Source organism: Chiloscyllium plagiosum, unplaced genomic scaffold (assembly GCF_037043375.1).
Source record: "Chiloscyllium plagiosum isolate Xiang-an unplaced genomic scaffold, Cpla_swu_hap1 HiC_scaffold_2, whole genome shotgun sequence".
Taxonomy (NCBI): domain Eukaryota; kingdom Metazoa; phylum Chordata; class Chondrichthyes; order Orectolobiformes; family Hemiscylliidae; genus Chiloscyllium; species Chiloscyllium plagiosum.
This window is the reverse complement of record NW_028270140.1, coordinates 132,578,237-132,597,895: the sequence shown is the minus strand read 5'-3', so window position 1 is coordinate 132,597,895 and position 19,659 is coordinate 132,578,237. Positions and strand designations below refer to the sequence as shown.

At 56.8% G+C, this 19,659-nt stretch overlaps 1 protein-coding gene and 1 long non-coding RNA gene across 19 annotated transcripts in view; one reads left to right on the top strand and one right to left on the bottom strand.

Annotated features, from left to right (window-relative positions):
• Positions 1–19,659, top strand: part of LOC122557375 (teneurin-3) — a 2,678,940-nt gene that overhangs the window by 1,733,618 nt on the left and 925,663 nt on the right. The window lies entirely within an intron of this gene.
• The window catches only part of LOC148151996 (uncharacterized), a 64,631-nt gene that overhangs the window by 41,489 nt on the left and 3,483 nt on the right, over positions 1–19,659 (bottom strand). The window contains exon 2 of the long non-coding RNA XR_015759198.1: positions 19,551–19,653. This is a non-coding gene — a long non-coding RNA (uncharacterized LOC148151996). The remainder of the gene's footprint in view (positions 1–19,550; positions 19,654–19,659) is intronic.

The window sequence follows — 19,659 nt, the reverse complement described above, 5'->3', positions numbered from 1 at the left end:
GAGAGAGCGAGCAGGAGCACAGAGAGAGGGAGTGAGCAGGAGCACAGAGAGAGAGCGAGCAGGAGCACAGAGAGAGAGCGAGCAGGCGCACAGAGAGAGTGAGCGAGCAGGAGCAGAGAGAGAGAGAGCGAGCAGGAACACAGGGAGAGAGCGAGCAGGAGCACAGAGAGAGAGCAGGAGCACAGAGAGAGCGAGCAGGAGCACAGAGAGAGCGAGTGAGCAGGAGCAAAGAGAGAGAGAGAGCGTGCAGGAGCACAGAGAGCGAGCAGGAGCACAGAGAGAGAGAACGAGCAGGAACACAGAGAGAGCGCGAGCAGGAGCACAGAGAGAGAGAGAATGAGCCAGAACACAATGAGAGAGTGGGCAGGAGCACAGAGAGAGTGAGCAGGAGCACAGAGAGAGAGAGTGAGCAGGAGCAAAGAGACAGAGAGCGTGCAGGAGCACAGAGAGTGAGCAGGAGCACAGAGAGAATGAGCAGGAGCACAGAGAGAGAGAAAGCAGGAGCACAGAGAGAAAGTGAGCAGGAACACAGAGAGAGAGAGAGCAGGAGCACAGAGACAGAGAGCGAGGAGGAGCACAGAGAGCGAGCAGCACCACAGAGAGAGAGAGAGTGAGCAGGAGCACAGAGAGAGAGAGCGAACAGGAATACAGAAAGCGAGCGAGCAGGAGCACAGAGAGAGAGAGCGAACAGGAATACAGAAAGCGAGAGAGCAGGAGCACAGAGAGAGAGCGAGCAGGAACACAGAGAGAGCGAGCGAGCAGGAACACTGAGAGAGCGAGCAGGAGCACAGAGAGAGAGAGCATGCAGGAACACAGAGAGAGAGAGCGAGGAGGAACACAGAGAGAAAGAGCAAGCACAAACACAGAGAGAGAGAGAGCGAGCAGGAACACAGTGCGAGAGAGCAGGAGCACAGTGAGAGAGAACGAGCAGGAGCACAGAGAGAGCGAGCAGGAGCACAGAGAGCGCGAGCAGGAGTACAGAGAGAGAGCGAACAGTTGCACAGAAAGCAAGTGAGCAGGAACACAGAGAGAGAGCAAACAGGAACACAGAAAGCGAGTGAGCAGGAGCACAGAGAGAGAGAGCGAGCAGGTGCACAGAAAGCAAGCGAGCAGGAGCACAGAGAGAGAGAGCGAGCAGGTGCACAGAAAGCGAGCGAGCAGGAGCACAGGGAGAATGAGCGAGCAGGTGCACAGGGAGAGCGAGCAGGAGCACAGAGGGAGCGAGCAGGAGCACAGAGAGAAGGAGCAAACAGGAACACAGATAGAGGGAGACCAGGAGCACAGAGAGCGCGAGCAGGAGCACAGAGAGAGAGAGCGAACAGGAACACGGAAAGCGAGCGAGCAGGAACACAAAGAGAGAGAGAGAGCAGGAGCACAGAGAGTGAGAGTGAGCAGGAGCACAGAGAGAGAGCAAACAGGAACACAGAGAGAGGGAGACCAGGAGCACAGAGAGAGCGAGCAGGAGCACAGAGAGAAAGGGCAAACAGGAACACAGAAAGCGAGCGTGCAGGAACACAGAGAGAGAGAGAGAGCAGGAGCACAGAGAGAGAGAGAAAGCGAGCAGGAGCACAGAGAGAGAGAGCGAGCAGGAACACAGTATGAGAGCGAGCAGGAGCACAGAGAGAGAGAGCGAGCAGGAACACAGAGAGAGCGAGCAGAAACACAGAGAGAGCCAGAAGGAACACAGAGAGAGAGCGCGACAAGGAACACAGAAAGCGAGCGAACAGGAACTCAGAGAGAGAGCGAGCAGGAACACAGAGAGAGAGAGTGAGCAGGAGCACAGAGAGAAAGAGAGCAGGAGCACAGAGAGAGAGCGAGCAGGAGCACAAAGAGAGAGCGAGCAGGAGCACAAAGAGAGAGAGAGCAAACAGGAACACGGAAAGCGAGCGAGCAGGAACACAAAGAGAGAGAGAGAGAGCAGGAGCACAGAGGGAGCGAGCAGGTGCACAGAGAGAGACAGCGAGCAGGAGCACATAGAGAAAGCGAGCAGGAACACAGAGAGTGAGAGCGAGCAGGAACACAGAGAGAGAGCATGCAGGAGCACAGAGAGAAAGTGCGAACAGGAACACAGAAAGCGAGTGAGCAGGAGCACAGAGAGAGCGAGCAGGAACACAGAGAGAGAGCGAGCAGGAACACAGAGAGTGAGAGCGAGCAGGAACACAGAGAGAGCGAGCAGGAACACAGAGAGTGAGAGCGAGCAGGAACACAGTGAGAGCGAGCAGGAACACAGAGAGTGAGAGCGAGCAGGCGCACAGAGAGAGAGCGAGCAGGAAAACAGAGAGCGAGCAGGCAGGAACACAGTATGAGAGTGAGCAGGAGCACAGAGGGTGTGAGCAGGGGCACAGAGAGAGACAGCGAGCAGGAGCACATAGAGAAAGCGAGCAGGAGCACAGAGTGAGCGAGCAGGAGCACAGAGAGAAAGTGCGAACAGGAACACATAAAGCGAGCGAGCAGGAGCCCAGAGAAAGAGCGAGCAGGAACACAGAGAGAGAGAGAGCAGGAACACAGAGAGTGAGAGCGAGCAGGAACACAGAGAGAGAGCATGCAGGAGCACAGAGAGAGCGAGCAGGAACACAGAGAGAGAGAGAGCCGGGACAAAGTGAGAGAACGAGCAGGCGCACAGAGAGAGAGCGAGCAGGAAAACAGAGAGCGAGCGAGCAGGAACACAGTATGAGAGCGAGCAAGAGCACAGAGGGAGTGAGCAGGGGCACAGAGAGAGAGAGCGAGCAGGAGCACAGAGAGAGAGAAAGCGAGCAGGAGCACAGAGAGAGAGAGCGAGCAGGAACACAGTATGAGAGCGAGCAGGAGCACAGAGAGGGAGAGAGCAAGCAGGAGCACAGAGAGAGACAGCGAGCAGGAGCACAGAGAGAGGAGCGAGCAGGAGCACAGAGAGAGCGAGTGAGCAGGAGCACAGAGAGAGAGTGAGCAGGAGCACAGAGAGAGAGAGTGAGCAGGAGCACAGAGAGAGAGAGTGAACAGGAATACAGAAAGCGAGCGAGCAGGAGCACTGAGAGAGAGCGAGCAGGAACACAGAGAGAGCGAGTGAGCAGGAACACTGAGAGAGCGAGCAGGAGCACAGAGAGAGAGAGAGAGCATGCAGGAATACAGAGAGAGAGAGCGAGGAGGAGCACAGAGAGAAAGCGCAAGCACGAACACAGAGAGAGAGCGAGCAGGAACACAGAGAGAGTGCGAGCAGGAACACAGAGAGAGTGCGAGCAGGAACACAGAGAGAGTGCGAGCAGGAACACAGAGAGAGTGCGAGCAGGAACACAGTGCGAGAGCGAGCAGGAGCACAGTGAGAGAGAGCAAGCAGGAGCACAGAGAGAGCGAGCAGGAGCACAGAGAGAGAGTGCGAACAGGAACACAGAAAGCGAGCGAGCAGGAACTCAGAGAGAGAGAGCGAGCAGGAACACAGAGAGAGAGCATGCAGGTGCACAGAGAGAGCGAGCAGGAACACAGAGAGAGAGAGAGAGCCGGGACAAAGTGAGAGAATGAGCAGGCGCACAGAGAGAGAGAGAGCAGGAAAACAGAGAGCGAGCAGACAGGAACACAGTATGAGAGCGAGCAGGAGCACACAGGGAGTGAGCAGGGGCACAGAGAGAGACAGCGAGCAGGAGCACATAGAGAAAGCGAGCAGGAGCACAGAGGGAGCGAGCAGGAGCACAGAGAGAAAGTGCAAACAGGAACACTGAAAGCGAGTGAGCAGGAGCACAGAGAGAGAGAGTGAACAGGAATACAGAAAGCGAGCGAGCAGGAGCACAGAGAGAGAGAGTGAACAGGAATACAGAAAGCGAGCGAGCAGGAGCACAGAGAGAGCGAGCAGGAACACAGAGAGAGCGAGCGAGCAGGAACACAGAGAGCGAGCAGGAGCACAGAGAGAGAGAGCATGCAGGAATACAGAGAGAGAGAACGAGCAGGAACACAGAGAGAGAGAGAGCCGGGACAAAGTGAGAGAACGAGCAGGCGCACAGAGAGAGAGCGAGCAGGAAAACAGAGAGCGAGCGAGCAGGAGCACAAAGAGAGAGAGAGAGCAAGCAGGAGCACAGAGGGAGCGAGCAGGTGCACAGAGAGAGACAGCGAGCAGGAGCACAGAGGGAGCGAGCAGGAGCACAGAGAGAGAGAGCGAACAGGAATACAGAAAGCGAGCGAGCAGGAGCACAGAGAGAGAGCGAGCAGGAACACAGAGAGAGAGCGAGCAGGAACACAGAGAGAGCGAGCAGGAACACAGAGAGAGCGAGCAGGAACACAGAGAGAGCGAGCAGGAGCACAGAGAGAGAGAGCAAGCACGAACACAGAGAGAGAGAGCGAGCAGGAACACAGAGAGAGAGAGAGAGCAGGAACACAGAGAGATAGAGAGAGCAGGAACACAGAGAGATAGAGAGAGCAGGAACACAGAGAGATAGAGAGAGCAGGAACACAGAGCGAGAGAGCAGGAGCACAGTGAGAGAGAACGAGCAGGAGCACAGAGAGAGCGAGCAGGAGCACAGAGAGAGAGAGCGAGCAGTAGCACAGAGAGAGAGAGCGAACAGGAACACAGAAAGCGAGCGAGAAGGAACTCAGAGAGAGAGAGCGAGCAGGAACACAGAGAGAAAGCGAGCAGGAGCACAGAGAGTGAGCGAGCAGGAGCACAAAGAGAGAGAGAGTGAGCAGGAGCACAAAGCGAGAGGGAGCGAGCAGGTGCACAGAGAGAGACAGCGAGCAGGAGCACATAGAGAGAGCGAGCAGGAGCACAGAGGGAGCGAGCAGGAGCACAGAGGGAGCGAGCAGGAGCACAGACAGAAAGTGCGAACAGGAACACAGAAAGCGAGCGAGCAGGAGCACAGAGAGAGAAAGCGAGCAGGTGCACAGAGAGGAGAGCGCGAACAGGAACACAGAGAGTGAGTGAGCAGGAGCACAGAAAGAGAGAACAAGCAGGAGCACAGAGAGAGCGAGCAGGAGCACAGAGAGTGAGAGAGTGAGCAGGAGCACAGAGAGACAGAGCGAGCAGGAACACAGAGAGTGAGAGCGAGCAGGAGCACTGAGAGAGAGAGCGAGCAAGAACACAGAGAGAGAGTGAGCAGGAGCACAGAGAGTGAGAACTCGCAGGAGCACAGAGAGAGTGAGCAGGAGCACAGAGAGTGAGAGAGTGAGCAGGAGCACAGAGAGAGAGAGCGAGCAGGAACACAGAGAGTGAGAGCGAGCAGGAGCACTGAGAGAGAGAGAGAGCAGGAGCACAGAGGGAGCGAGCAGGGGCACAGAGATAGAGAGAGAGAGCAGAGCACAGCGAGAGAGAGCGAGCAGGAACACAGCATGAGAGTGAGCAGGAACACAGAGAGAGGGCGAGCAGGAGCACAGAGAGAGAGAGCGAGCAGGAACACAGAGAGAGAGAGCGAGCAGGAGCACAGAGAGAGAGAGCGAGCAGGAACACAGAGAGAGAGAGCAAGCAGGAACACAGAGAGAGAGAGCGAGCAGGAGCACAGAGAGGGAGAGAACAAGCAGGAGCACTGAGAGAGTGAGCAGGTGCATAGAGAGAGAGCGAGCAAGAGCACAGAGTGAGAGAGCGAGCAAGAGCACAGAGAGAGAGAGAGAGCAGGAACACAGAGAGAGCGAGCAGGAGCACAGAGAGGGAGAGAGCAAGCAGGAGCACAGAGAGAGACAGCGAGCAGGAGCACAGAGAGAGGAGCGAGCAGGAGCACAGAGAGAGCGAGTGAGCAGGAGCACAGAGAGAGAGTGAGCAGGAGCACAGAGAGAGAGAGTGAGCAGGAGCACAGAGAGAGAGAGTGAACAGGAATACAGAAAGCGAGCGAGCAGGAGCACTGAGAGAGAGCGAGCAGGAACACAGAGAGAGCGAGTGAGCAGGAACACTGAGAGAGCGAGCAGGAGCACAGAGAGAGAGAGAGAGCATGCAGGAATACAGAGAGAGAGAGCGAGGAGGAGCACAGAGAGAAAGCGCAAGCACGAACACAGAGAGAGAGCGAGCAGGAACACAGAGAGAGTGCGAGCAGGAACACAGAGAGAGTGCGAGCAGGAACACAGAGAGAGTGCGAGCAGGAACACAGAGAGAGTGCGAGCAGGAACACAGTGCGAGAGCGAGCAGGAGCACAGTGAGAGAGAGCAAGCAGGAGCACAGAGAGAGCGAGCAGGAGCACAGAGAGAGAGTGCGAACAGGAACACAGAAAGCGAGCGAGCAGGAACTCAGAGAGAGAGAGCGAGCAGGAACACAGAGAGAGAGCATGCAGGTGCACAGAGAGAGCGAGCAGGAACACAGAGAGAGAGAGAGAGCCGGGACAAAGTGAGAGAATGAGCAGGCGCACAGAGAGAGAGAGAGCAGGAAAACAGAGAGCGAGCAGACAGGAACACAGTATGAGAGCGAGCAGGAGCACACAGGGAGTGAGCAGGGGCACAGAGAGAGACAGCGAGCAGGAGCACATAGAGAAAGCGAGCAGGAGCACAGAGGGAGCGAGCAGGAGCACAGAGAGAAAGTGCAAACAGGAACACTGAAAGCGAGTGAGCAGGAGCACAGAGAGAGAGAGTGAACAGGAATACAGAAAGCGAGCGAGCAGGAGCACAGAGAGAGAGAGTGAACAGGAATACAGAAAGCGAGCGAGCAGGAGCACAGAGAGAGCGAGCAGGAACACAGAGAGAGCGAGCGAGCAGGAACACAGAGAGCGAGCAGGAGCACAGAGAGAGAGAGCATGCAGGAATACAGAGAGAGAGAACGAGCAGGAACACAGAGAGAGAGAGAGCCGGGACAAAGTGAGAGAACGAGCAGGCGCACAGAGAGAGAGCGAGCAGGAAAACAGAGAGCGAGCGAGCAGGAGCACAAAGAGAGAGAGAGAGCAAGCAGGAGCACAGAGGGAGCGAGCAGGTGCACAGAGAGAGACAGCGAGCAGGAGCACAGAGGGAGCGAGCAGGAGCACAGAGAGAGAGAGCGAACAGGAATACAGAAAGCGAGCGAGCAGGAGCACAGAGAGAGAGCGAGCAGGAACACAGAGAGAGAGCGAGCAGGAACACAGAGAGAGCGAGCAGGAACACAGAGAGAGCGAGCAGGAACACAGAGAGAGCGAGCAGGAGCACAGAGAGAGAGAGCAAGCACGAACACAGAGAGAGAGAGCGAGCAGGAACACAGAGAGAGAGAGAGAGCAGGAACACAGAGAGATAGAGAGAGCAGGAACACAGAGAGATAGAGAGAGCAGGAACACAGAGAGATAGAGAGAGCAGGAACACAGAGCGAGAGAGCAGGAGCACAGTGAGAGAGAACGAGCAGGAGCACAGAGAGAGCGAGCAGGAGCACAGAGAGAGAGAGCGAGCAGTAGCACAGAGAGAGAGAGCGAACAGGAACACAGAAAGCGAGCGAGAAGGAACTCAGAGAGAGAGAGCGAGCAGGAACACAGAGAGAAAGCGAGCAGGAGCACAGAGAGTGAGCGAGCAGGAGCACAAAGAGAGAGAGAGTGAGCAGGAGCACAAAGCGAGAGGGAGCGAGCAGGTGCACAGAGAGAGACAGCGAGCAGGAGCACATAGAGAGAGCGAGCAGGAGCACAGAGGGAGCGAGCAGGAGCACAGAGGGAGCGAGCAGGAGCACAGACAGAAAGTGCGAACAGGAACACAGAAAGCGAGCGAGCAGGAGCACAGAGAGAGAAAGCGAGCAGGTGCACAGAGAGGAGAGCGCGAACAGGAACACAGAGAGTGAGTGAGCAGGAGCACAGAAAGAGAGAACAAGCAGGAGCACAGAGAGAGCGAGCAGGAGCACAGAGAGTGAGAGAGTGAGCAGGAGCACAGAGAGACAGAGCGAGCAGGAACACAGAGAGTGAGAGCGAGCAGGAGCACTGAGAGAGAGAGCGAGCAAGAACACAGAGAGAGAGTGAGCAGGAGCACAGAGAGTGAGAACTCGCAGGAGCACAGAGAGAGTGAGCAGGAGCACAGAGAGTGAGAGAGTGAGCAGGAGCACAGAGAGAGAGAGCGAGCAGGAACACAGAGAGTGAGAGCGAGCAGGAGCACTGAGAGAGAGAGAGAGCAGGAGCACAGAGGGAGCGAGCAGGGGCACAGAGATAGAGAGAGAGAGCAGAGCACAGCGAGAGAGAGCGAGCAGGAACACAGCATGAGAGTGAGCAGGAACACAGAGAGAGGGCGAGCAGGAGCACAGAGAGAGAGAGCGAGCAGGAACACAGAGAGAGAGAGCGAGCAGGAGCACAGAGAGAGAGAGCGAGCAGGAACACAGAGAGAGAGAGCAAGCAGGAACACAGAGAGAGAGAGCGAGCAGGAGCACAGAGAGGGAGAGAACAAGCAGGAGCACTGAGAGAGTGAGCAGGTGCATAGAGAGAGAGCGAGCAAGAGCACAGAGTGAGAGAGCGAGCAAGAGCACAGAGAGAGAGAGAGAGCAGGAACACAGAGAGAGCGAGCAGGAGCACAGAGTGAGAGAGCGAGCAGGAGCACAGAAAGAGAGCATGCAGGAGCACAGAGAGAGAGAGAGAGAGCAGGAGCACAGAGAGGGAGAGAGCAGGAACTCAGAGAGAGAGAGCGAGCAGGAACACAGAGAGAGAGCGAGCAGGAGCACAGAGAGGGAGAGAACAAGCAGGAGCACTGAGAGTGTGAGCAGGTGCATAGAGAGAGAGCGAGCAAGAGCACAGAGTGAGAGAGCGAGCAAGAGCACAGAGAGAGAGAGAGAGCAGGAACACAGAGAGAGCGAGCAGGAGCACAGAGTGAGAGAGCGAGCAGGAGCACAGAAAGAGAGCATGCAGGAGCACAGAGAGAGAGAGAGAGAGAGCAGGAGCACAGAGAGGGAGAGAGCAGGAACTCAGAGAGAGAGAGAGCGAGCAGGAACACAGAGAGAAAGCGAGCAGGAGCACAGAGAGTGAGCGAGCAGGAGCACAAAGAGAGAGAGTGAGCAGGAGCACAAAGAGAGAGGGAGCGAGCAGGTGCACAGAGAGAGACAGCGAGCAGGAGCACATAGAGAGAGCGAGCAGGAGCACAGAGAGAGAGAACGCGCAGGAGCACAGAGAGAGAGAGTCAGCAGGAGCACAGAGAGAGAGCGAGCAAGATCACAGAGAGAGAGAGAGCAGGAACACAGAGAGAGAGAGCGTGCAGGAGCACAGAGAGAGCGAGCAGGAACACAGAGAGAGAGAGAGAGTCGGGACACAGTGAGAGAGCGAGCAGGCGCACAGAGAGAGAGAGTGAGCAGGGACACAGAGAGAGAGAGCGAGCAGGAAAACAGAGAGAGTGAGAGAGTGAGCCGGAACACAGCGAGAGAGAGAGCAGGAGCACAGAGACAGAGAGTGAGCAGGGGCACAGAGAGAGCGAGCAGGAGCACAGAGGGAGCGAGCATGTGCACAGAGAAAGTGCGAACAGGAACACAGAAAGCGAGCGAGCAGGAGCACAGAGAGAAAGAGCGAGCAGGAGCACAGAGAGAGCGAGCAGGAGCACAGAGAGTGAGAGAGCGAGAAGGAGCACAGAGAGAGAGCGTGACAAGGAACACAGAAAGCGAGCGAACATGAACTCAGAGAGACAGAGCGAGCATGAACACAGAGAGAGAGTGAGCAGGAACACAGAGAGAAAGCGAGCAGGAGCACAGAGAGAGAGCGAGCAGGAGCACAGAGAGAGAGAGTGAGCAGGAGCACAAAGAGAGAGAGCGAGCAGGAGCACAGAGGGAGCGAGCAGTTGCACAGAGAGACAGCGAGCAGGAGCACATAGAGAAAGCGAGCAGGAGCACAGAGGGAGCGAGCAGGAGCACAGAGAGAAAGTCCGAACAGGAACACTGAAAGCGAGCGAGCGGGAGCACAGTGAGAGAACGAGCAGGAACACAGAGAGAGAGAGAGAGCGAGAAGGAGCAAAGAGAGAGAGCGTGACAAGGAACACCGAAAGCGAGCGAACAGGAACTCAGAGAGAGAGAGCGAGCATGAACACAGAGAGAGAGTGAGCAGGAGCACAGAGAGAAAGCGAGCAGGAGCACAGAGAGAGAGCGAGCAGGAGCACAGAGAGAGAGAGTGAGCAGGAGCACAAAGAGAGAGAGCAAGCAGGAGCACAGAGGGAGCGAGCAGATGCACAGAGAGAAAGTGCGAACAGGAACACTGAAAGCGAGCGAGCAGGAGCACAGTGAGAGAACGAGCAGGAACACAGAGAGAGAGAGAGCCGGGACAAAGTGAGAGAACGAGCAGGCGCACAGAGAGAGAGCGAGCAGGAACAGAGAGAGAGAGCGCGCAGGAACACAGAGGGAGTGAGCAGGGGCACAGAGAGAGAGAGCGAGCAGGAGCACAGAGAGAGAAAAAACGAGCAGGAGCACAGAGAGAGAAAGCGAGCAGGAACACAGTATGAGAGCGAGCAGGAGCACAGAGAGAGAGCGAGCAGGTACACAGAGAGAGTGCGAGCAGGAGCACAGAGAGAGAGCGAGCAGGAGCACAGAGAGAGAGCGAGCAGGAGCACAGAGAGAGAGCGAGCAGGAACACATAGAGAGAGCGAGCAGGAACACATAGAGAGAGCGAGCAGGAACACATAGAGAGAGCGAGCAGGAGCACAGAGAGGGAGAGAGCAAGCAGGAGGACTGAGAGAGCGAGCAGGAGCAGAGAGAGAGACAGCGAGCAGGAGCACAGAGAGAGCAAGCGAGCAGGAGCACAGAGAGAGCGAGCGAACAGGAATACAGAAAGCGAGCGAGCAGGAGCACAGAGAGAGAGAGCGAGCAGGAACACAGACAGAGCGAGCGAGCAGGAACACTGAGAGAGCGAGCAGGAGCACAGAGAGAGCGAGCAGGAGCACAGAGAGAAAGAGCAAGCACGAACACAGAGAGAGAGAGAGCAGGAACACAGAGAGAGAGAGAGAGAGAGAGCAGGAACACGGTGCTAGAGAGCAGGAGCACAGTGAGAGAGAACGAGCAGGAGCACAGAGAGAGCGAGCAGGAGCACAGAGAGAGAGAGCGAGCAGTAGCACAGAGAGCGAGTGTGAACAGGAACACAGAAAGCGAGCGAGCAGGAACTCAGAGAGAGAGAGCGAGCAGGAACACAGAGAGAAAGTGAGCAGGAGCACAGAGAGAGAGAGAGAGCAGGAGCACAGAGAGGGAGAGAGCAAGCAGGAGCACTGAGAGAGCGAGCAGGTGCACAAAGAGAGAGCGAGCAAGAGCACTGAGAGAGGGAGAGAGAGAGCAGGAACACAGATAGAGAGAGCGTGCAGGAGCACAGAGATAGAGCGAGCAGGAGCACAGAGATGAGAGCGAGCAGGAGCACAGAGAGAAAGCATGCAGGAGCACAGAGTGAAAGAGAGAGAGAGCAGGAACACAGAGAGAGAGCGAGCAGGAGCACAGAGAGAGAGAACGAGCAGGAGCACAGAGAGCGAGAGTGAGCAGGAGCAGAGAGAGAGAGAGCGAGCAGGAACACAGAGAGAGAGAGAGTCGGGACACAGTGAGAGAGCGAGCAGGAACGCAGAGAGAGAGAGCGAGCAGGAAAACAGAGAGAGAGAGAGTGAGCCGGAACACAGCGAGAGAGCGAGCAGGAGCACAGAGAGAGAGAGTGAGCAGGGGCACAGAGAGAGCGAGCAGGAGCACAGAGAGAGAGTGAGCAGGGGCACAGAGAGAGAGTGAGCAGGGGCACAGAGAAAGAGAGAGTGAGCAAGAGCACAGAGAGAGAGCGAGCAGGAACACAGAGAGAGAGAGCGAGCTGGAGCACAGAGAGAGTGAGCGAGCAGGAGCACAGAGAGTGAGAGTGAGCAGGAGCACAGAGAGAGCGAGCAGGAGCACAGAGAGAGAGAGCGAGCAGGAGCACAGAGAGAGAGAGAGCAGGAACACAGTGAGTGAGAGCGAGCAGGAACAGAGAGAGAGCGTGCAGGAGCACAGAGAGAGCGATCAGGAACACAGAGAGAGAGAGAGCCGGGACAAAGTGAGAGAACGAGCAGGCGCACAGAGAGAGAGAGCAAGCAGGAAAACAGAGAGAGAGAGCGAGCAGGAACACAGTATGAGAGCGAGCAGGAGCACAGAGGGAGCGAGCAGGAGCACTGAGAGAGAGAGCGTGCAGGAACACAGAGAGAGAGTGAGCAGGAGCACAGAGAGTGAGAACTCGCAGGAGCACAGAGAGCGCGAGCAGGAGCACAGAGAGTGAGAGCGAGCAGGAGCACTGAGAGAGAGAGCGAGCAGGAGCACAGAGGGAGCGAGCAGGGACACAGAGATAGAGAGAGCGAGCAGAGCACAGCGAGAGAGAGCGAGCAGGAACACAGCATGAGAGTGAGCAGGAACACAGAGAGAGGGCGAGCAGGAGCACAGAGAGAGAGAGCGAGCAGGAACACAGAGAGAGAGAGCGAGCAGGAGCACAGAGAGGGAGAGAACAAGCAGGAGCAATGAGAGAGTGAGCAGGTGCATAGAGAGAGAGCGAGCAAGAGCACAGAGTGAGAGAGCGAGCAAGAGCACAGAGAGAGAGAGAGAGAGCAGGAACACAGAGAGAGCGAGCAGGAGCACAGAGTGAGAGAGCGAGCAGGAGCACAGAAAGAGAGCATGCAGGAGCACACACAGAGAGAGAGAGAGAGCAGGAGCACAGAGAGGGAGAGAGCAGGAACTCAGAGAGAGAGAGCGAGCAGGAACACAGAGAGAAAGCGAGCAGGAGCACAGAGAGTGAGCGAGCAGGAGCACAAAGAGAGAGAGTGAGCAGGAGCACAAAGAGAGAGGGAGCGAGCAGGTGCACAGAGAGAGACAGCGAGCAGGAGCACATAGAGAGAGCGAGCAGGAGCACAGAGAGAGAGAGCGAGCAGGAGCACAGAGAGTGAGAGCAAGGAGGAGCATAGAGAGAGAGCGAGCAGGAGCACAGAGAGCGCGAGCAGGAGCACAGAGAGAGAGAGCGTGCAGGAGCACTGAGAGTGAGAGCCAGGAGGAGCACAGAGAGAGAGAGCGAGCAGGAACACAGAGAGTGTGAGAGAGCAGGAACACAGAGAGAGAGCGAGCAGCACAGAGAGGGAGAGTGAGCAGGAGCACAGAGAGTGTGAGAAAGCAGGAACACAGATAGAGACGAGCAGGAGCACAGAGAGAGAGAGAGAGCAGGTACAGAGAGAGAGAGAGAGCAGGAGCACAGAGACAGTGAGAGCAGGAGCACAGAGACAGTGAGAGCAGGAACACAGAGAGAAAGCGTGCAGGAGCACAGAGAGAGAGAGTGAGCAGGAGCACAGAGAGAGAGCGAGCAGGAGCACAGAGACAGAGAGCGAGCAAGAGCACAGAGAGAGAGAGAGAGCAGGAGCACAGAGAGAGCGTGCAGGAGCACAGAGAGAGAGAGCGAGCAGGAACACAGAGAGAGAGAGCGAGTGTCGGGACATATTGAGAGAGCGAGCAGGCGCACAGAGAGAGAGCGAACAGGAACACAGAGAGAGACAGCGAGCAGGAAAACAGAGAGAGAGAATGAGCCGGAACACAGTGAGAGAGTGAGCAGGAGCACACAGAGAGAGCAAGCAGGAGCATGGAGAGAGCGAGCAGGAGCACAGAGAGAGCAAGCGAGCAAGAGCACAGAGAGAGAGAGCGAGCAGGAGCACAGAGAGAGAGCGTGCAGGAGCACAGAGAGAGAGCGTGCAGGAGCACAGAGAGAGAGCGTGCAGGAGCACAGAGAGAGAGAGCGAGCAGGAGCACAGAGAGAGCGTGCAGGAGCACAGAGAGAGAGAGCGAGCAGGAGCACAGAGAGCAAGCGAGCAAGAGCACAGAGAGAGAGAGCGTGCAGGAGCACAGAGAGAGAGAGCGTGCAGGAGCACAGAGAGAGAGCGAACAGGAACACAGAGAGAGAGAGAGAGGGTCGGGACATAGTGAGAGAGCGAGCAGGCACACAGAGAGAGAGAGCGAACAGTAACACAGAGAGAGACAGCGAGCAGGAAAACAGAGAGAGAGAGAATGAGCCGGAACACAGTGAGAGAGCGAGCAGGAGCACAGAGAGCGAGAGCGAGCAGGAGCACAGAGAGAGCGAGCAGGGGCACAGAGAGAGCGAGCATGGGCACAGAGAGAGAGTGAGCAGGAGCTCAGAGAGAGAGAGAGAGAGCGAGCAGGAGCACAGAGAGAGAGCGAGCTGTAACAAAGAGAGAGAGCAAGCTGGAACACAGAGAGAGAGCGAGCAGGAGCACAGAGAGAGAGCGAGCAGGAGCACAGAGAGAGAGAGCGAGCAGGAACACAGAGAGAGAGAGAGCGAGCAGGAGCACAGAGAGAGAGAGAGCGCGAGCAGGAACACAGTATGAGAGCGAGCAGGAGCACAGAGAGAGAGTGCGAGCAGGAGCACATAGCGAGAGCGAGCAGGAGCACAGAGAGGGAGAGAGCAAACAGGAGCACTAAGAGAGCGAGCAGGAGCACAGAGCGAGAGCATGCAAGAGCACAGAGAGAGAGCGAGCAGGAGCCCAGGAGAGAGAGCGAGCAGGAGCACAGAGAGACAGCATGCAGGTGCACAGAGAAAGAGAGAGAGAAAGAGAGCAGGAACACAGAGAGAGAGAGCATGCAGGAGCACAGAGAGAGAGTGTGCAGGGTCTCAGAGAGAGAAAGCGAGCAGGAGCACAGAGAGAGAGAGCGAGCATGAGCACAGAGAGAGAGAGAGCAGGAACACAGAGAGAGAGAGAGCGAGCAGCAGCACAGAGAGAGAGAGCGAGCAGGAACACAGAGAGAGAGAGTCGGGACACAGTGAGAGAGCGAGCAGGCGCACAGAGAGAGAGAGCAGGAGCACAGATAGAGAGAGTGAGCAGGAACACAGAGAGAGAGAGAGTGTGCAGGAACACAGTGAGAGAGTGAGCAGGAGCACAGAGAGAGAGAGTGCGAGCAGGAGCACAGAGAGAGCGAGCAGGAGCACAGAGAGAGAGAGCGAGCAGGAACACAGAGAGAGAGAGCGAGCAGGAGCACTGAGAGAGAGCGAGCAGGAGCACTGAGAGAGAGCGAGCAGGAACACAGAGAGAGAGCGAGCAGGAACACAGAGAGAGAGCGAGCAGGAACACAGAGAGAGAGCGAGCAGGAGCACAGAGACAGAGAGCGAGGAGGAGCACAGAGAGAGCGAGCAGAAGCACAGAGAGAGAGTGCGAGCAGGAAAACAGAGAGGGAGAGCGAGCAGGAACACAGAGAGAGAGAGTGAGGTTCGGGACATAGTGAGAGAGCGAGCAGGCGCAGAGAGAGAGAGAACAAACAGGAACACAGAGAGAGACAGCGAGCAGGAAAACAGAGAGAGAGAATGAGCCGGAACACAGTGAGAGAGCGAGCAGGAGCACAGAGAGAGAGAGCGAGCAGGAGCACAGAGAGAGAGAGCGAGCAGGAGCATGGAGAAAGCGAGCAGGAGCACAGAGAGAGCGAGCGAGCAAGAGCACAGAGAGAGAGAGCGAGTAGGAGCATAGAGAGAGAGAGCGTGCAGGACCACAGAGAGAGAGAGCGAGCAGGAACACAGAGAGAGAGAGAGTCGGGACATAGTGAGAGAGCGAGCAGGCACACAGAGAGAGAGAGCGAGCAGGAACACAGAGAGAGAGAGAGTCGGGACATGGTGAGAGAGCGAGCAGGCACACAGAGTGAGAGAGCGAGCAGGAACACAGAGAGAGAGAGCGAGCAGGAGCACAGAGACAGAGAGCGAGGAGGAGCACAGAGAGAGAGCGAGCAGGAACACAGAGTGTGAGCGAGTAGGAGCACAGAGAGAGTGAGCAGGAGCACAGAGAGAGTGAGCAGGGGCACAGAGAGTGAGTGAGCAGGAGCACAGAGAGAGAGAGCGCGAGCAGGAGCACAGAGAGAGAGTGAGCAGGCGCACGGAGAGGGAGAGCGAGCAGGAATACAGAGGGACACTGTGAGCAGGAACACAGAGAGAGAGAGAGAGTGAGCAGGAACACAGATTGAGAGCGAGCAGGAAAACAGAGAGAGAGTGAGCTGGAACACAGTGGGAGAGCGAGCAGGAGCACAGAGAGAGAGAGCGAGCAGGAGCAGAGAGAGAGCGAGCAGGAGTACAGAGAGAGAGCGAGCAGGAGCACAGAGAGAGCGCGAGCAGGAACACAGAGAGTGAGAGCGAGCAGGAACACAGAGAGAGAGAGCGAGCAGGAGCACTGAGACAGAGAGCGAGGAGGAGCACAGAGAGAGAGCGAGCAGGAGCACAGAGTGTGAGCGAGCAGGAGCACAGAGAGATTGAGCAGGAGCACAGAGAGATAGAGTGAGCAGGAACACAGAGGGAGCAAGCAAGGGCACAGAGAGAGAGAGCGAGCAGGAACACACAGAGAGAGAGCGAGCTGGAGCACAGGGAGAGAAAGCGAGCAGGAGCACAGAGAGAGCGAGCAGGAGCACAGAGAGAGAGAGAGCGAGCTGGAGCACAGAGAGAGAGAGCGAGCAGGGGCACAGCGAGAGCGAGCAGGAACACAGAGAGAGAGAGCGAGCAGGAGCACAGAGAGAGAGTGAGCAGGAGCACAGAGAGAGTGAGCAGGGGCACAGAGAGTGAGTGAGCAGGAGCACAGAGAGAGAGAGCGCGAGCAGGAGCACAGAGAGAGAGTGAGCAGGCGCACGGAGAGGGAGAGCGAGCAGGAATACAGAGGGACACTGTGAGCAGGAACACAGAGAGAGAGAGAGAGTGAGCAGGAACACAGATTGAGAGCGAGCAGGAAAACAGAGAGAGAGTGAGCTGGAACACAGTGGGAGAGCGAGCAGGAGCACAGAGAGAGAGAGCGAGCAGGAGCAGAGAGAGAGCGAGCAGGAGTACAGAGAGAGAGCGAGCAGGAGCACAGAGAGAGCACGAACAGGAACACAGAGAGTGAGAGCGAGCAGGAACACAGAGAGAGAGCGAGCAGGAGCACTGAGACAGAGAGCGAGGAGGAGCACAGAGAGAGAGCGAGCAGGAGCACAGAGTGTGAGCGAGCAGGAGCACAGAGAGATTGAGCAGGAGCACAGAGAGATAGAGTGAGCAGGAACACAGAGGGAGCAAGCAAGGGCACAGAGAGAGAGAGCGAGCAGGAACACACAGAGAGAGAGCGAGCTGGAGCACAGGGAGAGAAAGCGAGCAGGAGCACAGAGAGAGCGAGCAGGAGCACAGAGAGAGAGAGAGCGAGCTGGAGCACAGAGAGAGAGAGCGAGCAGGGGCACAGCGAGAGCGAGCAGGAACACAGAGAGAGAGAGCGAGCAGGAGCACAGAGAGAGAGTGAGCAGGAGCACAGAGAGAGTGAGCAGGGGCACAGAGAGTGAGTGAGCAGGAGCACAGAGAGAGAGAGCGCGAGCAGGAGCACAGAGAGAGAGTGAGCAGGCGCACGGAGAGGGAGAGCGAGCAGGAATACAGAGGGACACTGTGAGCAGGAACACAGAGAGAGAGAGAGAGTGAGCAGGAACACAGATTGAGAGCGAGCAGGAAAACAGAGAGAGAGTGAGCTGGAACACAGTGGGAGAGCGAGCTGTAACACAGTGGGAGAGCGAGCCGGAGCACAGAGAGAGAGAGCGAGCAGGAGCAGAGAGAGAGCGAGCAGGAGCACAGAGGGAGCGCGAGCAGGAACTCAGAGAGAGCGAGCAGGAGCACAGAGAGAGAGAGAGCGAGCAGGAGCACAGAGAGAGAGAGCGAGCAGGAGCACAGAGAGAGCGAGCAGGAGCACAGAGAGAGAGGGAGCAGGAACACAGAGAGAGAGGGAGCAGGAACACAGAGAGTGAGAGCGAGCAGGAACACAGAGAGAGAGAGCGAGCAGGAGCACAGAGACTGAGAGCGAGCAGGAGCACAGAGAAGATTGAGCAGGATCACAGAGAGCGTGAGGAGGAGCACAGACAGAGAGAGCAAGCAGGAGCACAGTGAGAGAGTGAGCAGGAGCACAGAGGGAGCGAGCAGGAACACAGAGAGAGCGAGCGAGCTGGAGCACAGAGAGAGAGAGCGAGCAGGGGCACAGCGAGAGTGAGCAGGAGCACAGAGAGAGTGAGCAGGGGCACTGAGAGTGAGTGAGCAGGAACACAGAGAGAGAGAGCGCGTGCAGGAGCACAGAGAGAGAGTGAGCAGGCGCACGGAGAGGGAGAGCGAGCAGGAATACAGAGGGACAGAGCGAGCAGGAACACAGAGAGAGAGAGAGTGAGCAGGAACACAGACTGAGAGCGAGCAGGAAAACAGAGAGAGAGAGTGAGCTGGAACACAGTGGGAGAGCGAGCAGGAGCACAGAGAGAGAGAGCGAGCAGGAGCAGAGAGAGAGCGAGCAGGAGCACAGAGAGAGAGAGAGAGCAGGAGCACAGAGAGAGCGCGAGCAGGAACACAGAGAGAGAGCGAGCAGGAGCACAGAGAGAGAGAGCGAGCAGGAGCACAGAGAGAGCGAGCAGGAGCACAGAGAGAGAGCGAGCAGGAGCACAGAGAGAGAGGGAGCAGGAACACAGAGAGAGAGGGAGCAGGAACACAGAGAGTGAGAGCGAGCAGGAACACAGAGAGTGAGAGAGCGAGCAGGAGCACAGAGACTGAGAGCGAGGAGGAGCACAGAGAGAGATTGAGCAGGATCACAGAGAGCGTGAGGAGGAGCACAGACAGAGAGAGCAAGCAGGAGCACAGTGAGAGAGTGAGCAGGAGCACAGAGGGAGCAAGCAGGGGCACAGAGAGAGAGAGCGAACAGGAGCACAGAGAGAGAGCGAACAGGAGCACAGAGAGAGAGCAAGCAGGAACACAGAGAGAGAGAGAGCAGGAGCACAGAGAGAGAGAGAGCAGGAGCACAGAGAGAGCGGGCAGGAGCACAGAGAGAGAGCGAGCAGGAGTACAGAGCGAGAGCGAGCAGGAACACAGAGATAGAGCGAGCAGGAACACAGAGAGAGAGAGCGCAGGAGCACAGAGAGAGAACGCAAGCAGGAACATAGAGAGATAGCAAGCAGGAACACAGAGAGATAGAGCGAGCAGATACAGAGAGAGAGAGAGAGCGAGCAGGAGCACAGAGAGAGCGAGCAGGAGCACAGAGAGAGCGAGCAGGAACACAGAGAGATCGAGCGAGCAGGAGCACGAGCAGGAACACAGAGAGAGAGCGAGCAGGAACACAGAGAGAGAGAGCGAGTAGGAGCACAGAGAGCGCGTGAGCAGGAACACAGAGAGAGAGCGAGCAGGAGCACAGAGAGAGCGAGCAGGAGCACAGAGAGAGAGCGAGCAGGAGCACAGAGAGATAGAGCGAGCAGGAGCACAGAGAGATAGAGCGAGCAGGAGCACAGAGAGATAGAGCGAGCAGGAGCACAGAGAGATAGAGCGAGCAGGAACACAGAGAGATAGAGCGAGCAGAAACACAGAGAGAGAGAGAGAGCAGGAACACAGAGAGAGAGCGAGCAGGAGCACAGAGAGAGCGAGCAGGAGCACAGAGAGAGAGAGCGAGCAGGAGCACAGAGTGGCAGAGGGAGTAGGAACAATGAGAGAACTGGAGCAGACAGTAAGCAAGAACACAGAGAGCCAGAGCATAGAGAACTGAGGAACACAGAGAAAACAGAAGCAGTCAGTGAGCAGGAGCACAGAGATAGAAGAGCATGGAGAAACAGGAGTAGGAGGCCAGCCAGAAAAGAAGCGCAGAGATGGTAGGAGCATGGAGAAAACTGATGCAGGAGCCTGATAAATGCATAAGCAGAGAGTGGGAATGCACCAGCAGAACAGAAAAAGATCAGGAGTCCACACACAGAGCACACCTTCGGCTGCCACTCAATTCCTTACCTCTCACCACAATGCCTTTGGCAGTTGCCTGTGGCATCTGTATAATGTTGGGTCTGCATCATAGATTCTTAGAAGAGCTCTGTGTATGCCAGTTTGTGAATTACTGTGA